The following is an 8,071-nucleotide window of genomic DNA, read 5'->3' on the forward strand; positions in this document are numbered from 1 at the left end:
CAGGACCTTCAGTAGTTGCATTTTACTGCCACCTGCTGCAGTTATTTTTGTAGTGGGACGAGCTCTGGTAGTGTTTTTTCCTGCTGGCTGTGTTAAACTGCTTGAAGAAACAAATGGTGGTGATCCAAGAGGGTCTGGGTGAGTGCTCATGGCACTGAAGCATAGGGCCTAGTCAGGTGTCTCCTGCCACGGCCAGAGGTGTCCTTATCGCAACAGGAAGGAAGCGAGGGTGGCTGCTCATTGATGTGCGTACTTGCCCAAAAGCTGTGTAGCCAAATTTCTCTAAATTAACTAGAGAGAGACGAAGATTGAAAAGTATCAAGATCCTCAGCCACCTTCTTTGGTAACTTGTTTTTCAGCACGTAACTTCATTTCTGACAAGCTTGTCAAATTATCTTGTGAAATCTACTTCAGACAGCTTGTGAAACTTGACAAAGTTAGTTACTTGATGGGCTGTTTCTATGTGCTGTCAGAAATGCATCAAGGGTTGACATTCCACATCCCTGTATTTTACTGGATTCAGTTATGTTTCCTGCTGTAAAAATTCCATTACTTTCTTTTTCAGTTGAAGTATTTGCACTATCAACAGTAAAGCCTGTTAGATTTTTTTTTTTTTTGTAGATTTGTTGCACACATAAAGCTTCTTAAACTGTCCAGTTTGCCAAGGGCAGGCCAGAAGGTGGTGGAATAGGGAGGAGCTACTGGCAAGAGTATATTTATTGTAGCAACAGTGTTTTAATAATATGTTTCATTTAGTTTGGTGTGGTTTTGTAGAAAGCCTAGAATATGTATTTCATTAAAATAATGAGCCTTTTAATGCATCTGGTTTTCATGTTAATGTTTCTGGAAGGCCATCATAATTGATCACCTTTCAAAGACTTGTAACTATCTTTGTTTCATAGGTGGTTGTTTTGTTTTTTTTCCTAGTACGTCAATTTATTATATTTTCTATTACTATACAATGTAAATACTTAAGTAATTTTGAAGCAATTCTGCATCCATTTGCTTTTCAGATTTAAACTTATCAAATCTTTTTCAGGTATGCCCAAGTTGAATCCCCAGTGGTTGTTTGCGTAATAACATTTTTAACGAAAGGGTTAACAAGTAGTGGAGGAAGAAGGTTTGATGGTTATGGTTGTGTGCATGAGAAATCATGGGATTAGTATTTGGTGTTTCCAGTGCGTCGAGGGCTTATACTCAGATAAGTGCTTCACATGATTTAGAGAATTTGTGCCTGTGAGTGCAGTTAACAAAAATTGCAAATGTAATCTCCCTGTTATGTTCTGACCTCACAAATATGTATTTAGATGTTTTCATCTAACTGCTACTCTACTACTTCCCTGCTACTACTCTGCTATACTTCTCAATTGCACTGAACAATCTGTAGGTGCTTAAGAAACAGTGAAAAACACCCAAGAGAAGACAGTAATGATATAAAGAAATACCAGCTCTTCCCATCGTTTTAGTACAGAACGAACGAGTCACTAGCTGAAAGTTGGGACATAAATATATCAAATCTGTTAAGGCACATGTAGCTTTTTACAAAGGAAAACTGACAGGTATTCTGGTCTTAGTCCTGCACTTGTATGTCTTTCACCGATTTCATTGGGCTTTTTAGGACTTAAATGACGAGCAAGTAAACCTCCCTCAGTCTCCAGGTCATGTAAGACCCAGTGAAAAGACTGGATCGTGAAAATGTCTTGTGATGAACTGTGCAAAAGAACAATTGAACTGGTAGAAGCAATTAGCATTTAAATAAGCGTGTGAATCCCAGTGTGTGATGGGTGCGGTGCTGAGATCTTTAAAGAGAGAAATGATTTAAGAAAGCTTTGTTGTTCGAGAAAAATGCAATAGTAAGAGTTGAAAAGCATTTAACTTGGAACTAGTTCTGTTAATTTCTGTAAATAAGTTCTGAAATTTAGCAGCTGCTTCGTCATAAACTCACAGAGGACTCAGAGTGGGTTGACTAAAGCACTTGATTCTAAGTCAGCTGTCCAAATCAAACGAGCAAGAAATGTCGATTATTGTTTATGAGTAATTATTTTTCTATTAAAGATTAATTCTCAGTGGCTCAATAGTATATGAACCACCAGAGGATATTTGTGTCAGATATACGGTAGCGGTGTGGTATTAAAAGTTTATGTGCCCTGCCGATGTGTGTGCATGTGGCGTGCTCAGCCTCCCGCTGCTGTTTTTCGGTTTGCACCAGGTTTTTTTACTGACAGCATCCTTCTGCAGGCTGGGGTGCTCCTGTCTGTGCTCCCAGCCTGATGTTCTGGTGTAGCTTTTTGTGCAGCGGTTTTGAGCTGAATTGAGGAACCAGGTGAGTTGAGAAATATCCTTTCTCTTTGTCTTCAGGATGATATGTACTGTAGAACAGAGAGCTCTGCGAATATGGGAGCTCATGGACTCGGGGAGGGTAGGATTTTTTTGCTCAGTTTAAGGAGCAGGATGCCTCAATGTCAGACTGTGTTCAGTGTTGTTTCATCTTACTTGAGCTGTGGTATTTTTTTAATATGAAACCTGAATGTTAAATGGTAGTGGAAGGCTGTCTTTGGGATGGAGAAAGTTACTGCAAGCTTATTGTTGATTTCCTTTTGAATAAAAACAAAATGTACGCGAAACAGCTGAGAGTTCGTTACTCAAGCCATTCTCAAATGAGGTGGATGCTTCACAGTGGTCTGAAGGTAACAGGCAGCTGCTCGGATTTAGATGTTTCTAATCGGGTTAGGTGCTTATCTGCAATTAACAAAAATGGGAGTTAGCTGACTAACCTGCTTAAAGATCTTTTACAAAATCCTCCTGGTACTTATATACATCTTTAGCTGCATAAAACTGCTGGAGAAATTGTTCCATTTTCCCTAAACTCGATAGGGCGGAATGAGATCTGTTTTAGAAGTTTGGGGCAGGAAAATCTACTTCCGTGCTTAGAACTCCACTGATTGTTTTTTGGTTTTGAACTTTAAATGAATTCTTCAGAAAGATGGAGATCTTTTTTCCTGTACTTGTTAATTACACTTAAAGCCAAAATCAATTAAAGGCAGAAGTCTTCTAATGTATTTGCGATTTTAAATTAGCTTTGCGCTCTTAAACGTTTATCTAGTTCAGTACTGTAAATTCAGAGGCAGAGCCAGAATTCTGACCTGAATATTCACAGTATATGTTTGGTTTGAGTTGACTTTTGATTGAGTAACCACATAGCACTTGCAGGGAAACACGACTTGAGGTAGCTGCTTATTGTCCCAGCTGTCAGTGGCTGCAGAAGGTAGCAAGGCATGGAAGACAAATTGAGAAGCAGCCTGTTAATTTTTAACCCCAAAGGGCAGTGGCTGTCAGGGCAATAACCACATCAGATATACCAAGTTACAGCGTCCTTGCTTTTTGAAACGTAGTTTTTAGTAGTGTGGCTTATGTCTGACAGTCTAACATGGGCAGGAAGACAAAGCAGAGGCAAAATTTTCATGACTTGAAGTATGGTGCTTAAAGGATGACTCTCTTAGTTCATGAATGCTCTCTATGCAGAGGCATAAAGCTCTCTGGAACATGGTGAAGGCAGTAGTAATTACTGGGAAGAGATGCCAGGAGAGGATTGTTTTGTTTTGTGCAAATTATGGTTATCTGCATCTTCAATAGGTTTACTAAACCACCTTTTTATTTCAAATACAGCGTGAAAATAGGGAGTAAGACAACGCCTCTTCAGCAGACTTGATCCTTTTTACCGTCCATTGCAAACCTGACCAATGCTCTCAACGTGCTACCCATTCTTCAGTTTTTATGACCAGAACTATCATGGATGTGCATGCTGAGTATCTAGGAAGAAGGTAGTTTATTATCCACTTCCTTAGCTTTCTTGTAATTATGGGAGGATAGTTCCCAAGCAGACCAGTGGGAGTAGTGGAAGTGGGTGAGTCAATAGCCAACCAACAGACTTGATCACAAGAGGTTTTGGAGAAGTTCAAACCCCGAGGTGTCTCTTGTTGTGACTGGGGCTGCCTAAGGGCCAGCTACTGCTGTTAGATCGGTGCTGGGTTGGCCCTGCCTGTGGGACCTCTGTGCATGAAGATGGGAACAAGCTAGCGTCAGGCTGCGGTGGCAGCGTGCTGGTACACGAAAGCGTAAGCGGGTTGAAAATGGGATCTGCTGCTACATCTGATTCCTGCACTGTTGCTGGTGTTTGTGCAGCACAGCAGCAAGCAAATCTAGTGACGTGATCAGGCCTAAGACTAATTGCTGATTTATTGCGAGGTTCTTTATTGTCTTCCTTAGCTCCTTGAACTGAGTCACCACAGTGAAATCAGTGCAAAGGTGGGGTGGGACTGTTCGTTTTATAGGGGAAGGAATAAATTACAGGAATGTGTCAGACATGACTGAAACTGTTTTAAACTGCCATGAAACTGTCCAACTTGTAATCAATGTGGTGAGTAACAATTTTCTTCCCAGAAATATTTCTCTACTGCCACTCGGTTAAACCTTTCCTCTTGAACCCTTACAATTTACTATTTGTTCAAGCTGGAGCTTTCTTAAAAGTATGTAAAAACTGAAGTTCGACAATAAGAAACTGGCAGCTCTGGGTTATTCCTAGCAAGTTGCACCATGTCATAATTTTGAAGCTTGATCTGACTTTAGAATAACACTTTTAAAAAATTTTTTTATATATACTTGAATTCCATAGGTACACAATTTTTAATTATCTTAATTAAATCCAGACCTTTTGTGAGAGACACCTATAATAATTTAAACTCTAGGCTGGGTTAGGATGATCAGACTGGTTCATTGGTAACTGACTTTCCAATTAAACATGGATGACGGCCCTCCAGTTGAAAGCTTTGTGACTTGTCAGTTTGATTCGGGGTTGGAAATGTTCAGTTTGAGACAGTGGAGATCTGGTGGTATCTCCTCCATCTCTTAAGTATTCCGTCAGGCAGGAATTTCACATAAAGTAGTTTTAATGATGTTAAAAATAAGTTGTCCTGAATTACTTTGTGAAGATAACTTGATGCAGATGATGTGGATGTTGCTGCAAAGTTTCTAAGCAGCGATATAAAGTCAGTAAAAGTCAACTTTTGTTTCATAGATACCATTTTAAATAGCATACCTTAAAAGATTACCTTTTAAATAGCATACCTTAAAAGGTAACTTCTCTTTCTTGCTGGAGGAGCTAGAGGGAGGGAAGCACCTGGAATTAGGCAAAACCCCCAAGAAACAGCAGTAGTGTAACTTTGAAGATTTTGAAATACAGATCCTAGGAGCTTGCGGTTGAGCAGTAAATGAAAGCGCTGTTCAGTGTTCCTGCGCAGTCAGAAGCTGACGTCAGTAGTCTCGGGACCGCAGTTAAGTAGGCTATTAGGGGTAGGGAGTTTTGGATTCTCATTATGCCTTTACAAAACTTAACGCAGCAGGGATTTCCCCACCTTTTAGTAGCCGCCTCTGACACGTTAACCTCTTGAGTTTCATCTTGACGTAACTGCTTTGAGCAATGCCTTTAAAGGGTGTGGGTTATCTGATTGCTTTGAGAAGCAAGACTGCAGAGAACAAACCTGCTGCCATTAGGTAGTAGGAGTCTGAGCAGCAGTGCTCACAGAGACCGTCAGAGAGCTGCAGGGTCTGTCTGCGTTGCACCTGGAGGAGTTGGCTTCGGTGATAGTCTGACTGTCTGCTGACAAGCAGGTGGGATGGCCTTCTTACCTCATGAAGACTGACTCTTAATCCGTGGGATCTGGAGTCTTCCCGAGCCCCGTGATGGGAGTGTGGACAGATCTGGCTTATTCTGTAGAGGAACCTTGTTGAAACATGCTCTGTCTGCTTTGTTGTGGTTGCGACTTGCATGAGATTTAAGAGGCTGTAAATGGAGTCTTGCTTTGTTCTTTCACTTCAGAAGTGTAGCTCATGTGGGGTGCACGATGTCTTTGTGCCTTCCTGCTATAGTAATTGCACAGGTATTTTGGAAGCAACCGTCTGGAATATTTGGAAGCTATCCTGTGGATCATAGAAAACAAATGAATTGACATAACTAACATAATAAAGCTGTTTTGTAAGTATTTCACATGGTGCAAGGTGACAGTTGCTATCAGTCTACGTGGAGAAAAATATTTGCGTGCTCTGCAGATAAAATAGTAACTTCTGTTCTGTAAGCCAGCTGTAGTTTTTAAAAAAACTGCTGTAAGTTACCATTCTAGATTGTATTTAGAGAAAATGTCGTGTGTTTTATGTACTGCTGTGCTTAAAATTTTGTAAAGCATCGTTATATTCTCTTGCTCTGCTAAGATTCGTATGTTGTGTAATAACCTGCATGAGATTTTTTTTATAAAATCATTTTTATTTTTGAAGTAGAAAATGCAATGGTGATGATGATTTCCACCTTGAGTGCCCTTGAGGCTATTCCTCAATTCTTGCGTTCAACCTACCATAGGAAACAATCCAAACAGGGTTCTTGAATGTCGCCTTCATAATATGGTAGCTCGTGTAAGAATGAATGAGAAGGGAGCTGTTCAGATACGAGGTACTGCTTTAGTGCTTGATAAAGTCAGTCAACATTTATAAATACATTATTTCATCTTCCCTGTAGTTTTTCCTTGGCCAGTGGCAAAACTTTGGGTTGTTGAAAATAGTTTATGGGCTTAATTCCGATCAAAGCAATGGGCCTTGTGAGTACTGCCTTACAACATATTTAAGGTTTTTATTCAAGCCATTCAATTACCATTGGATTGAGTACTACAAATTCATTACATCAGCCTGTCTTACTCATGTTTATTAATCACTAAAGAAAAAAAATGTCAGAGATTCTGTAGGATACTGGATTAAATGCCACATGGGATGAGATGTTTTCCATGTGGGGAAGTTGCAACAGCTTATGTCTTTTCCTTTTTTAACAATGTTTCAGTTGGAAGTTAGGGTTTTTCACCTCACCCATATGTGTGCAGACATATGTTTGTTCAGCATATTTTTAGAAGCTGGGTCTAAACTTTTATTCCTACGACTGCAGATGTAATGTGCCAAATAAATTGAGAATCAACAGTGCTGTTATTTCCTGAGGTGTGTCGCCAGCTCCAGTACTGGTGCTGCTGCCGAAGTTTTTGTTGGGATGGGGGGGATAGGGGACAGACAATGTAGACCTCTGAAAACTGCCCATCAAGCTGAGAGGCATTATTTCAAACCAAGAACAAGAGCATATTTGAAGAGCCTGCTGTAGGAATAGGGCTGCAAAGGGGCTGTCAGAAAGGGAACAACAGTGCAGAGCTTTGTCCACTCTGTCTCCGATAACTCCGATGCTTGAGGCTTGGAGATTGCTTTCCTTCTGTACCAGTTTCAGACTTGTGAAGATAGTGTTGAGTTGTAACCTATAAGATAAACCAGTGGTAGAGCTAATGAAGGTCCAGGCTTATTATCTTAACTACTGTAAAGCTACTTTGTGAAGTTGACTGAGCATGTGGATAAGGATCAGGTAGAGCGGAAAACAGTGAGTAACATGGAAGCAGTACCTTAAGACAAAGGTTGAATTGATCAGATGACCACAAAAATCCTTTTTTTATTGGAGGATTGGCAGCTGTCTTATCAATCCTCTTTGGCACTGGCAGTTTCAGATTGATTTTAATGTTCATGAGTATTTTACTACTTGTTTTCATCAGTCCATCTCGGAAAAGAAGGTGCAGAGTCCATCTGAGGAAGGGCTTGGATAGGATAAGCCAACTAAAACTTGGGGCATGGATAAGCAAAGTGCTTTTGAAGTGTAGCACACAACCGATTAAACCATCTATGATTCTGTACAGTGGATGCTTCATTCCCTTAAATTGTAGAGCATGATCTGGGAATAACTGGGTCTGGTTAATTTTTTTAGCAGACAGCCAAAATAAGTGTTGATTAGTGATAATTTTAGTGGTGAAATTTGTGGGTGCTGGAAACTGAATTAAGATCCAGCTTTATACAGGTCACATGACTTTCCAGAAAACTTAGGTATTGAAAACTCAGTATCCTCTACTTGTTCTGAGGGTCTTGGACAACTAGTTACATCTGTGGATCTTTTAAAAGAGAAAACTTTCTGTGCTAACGCGAATACGCTGAGATGTCTGTGGGA

The sequence above is a fragment of the Apaloderma vittatum genome, unplaced genomic scaffold (assembly GCF_000703405.1).
Source record: "Apaloderma vittatum isolate BGI_N311 unplaced genomic scaffold, ASM70340v1 scaffold38913, whole genome shotgun sequence".
Classification (NCBI taxonomy): Eukaryota; Metazoa; Chordata; class Aves; order Trogoniformes; family Trogonidae; genus Apaloderma; species Apaloderma vittatum.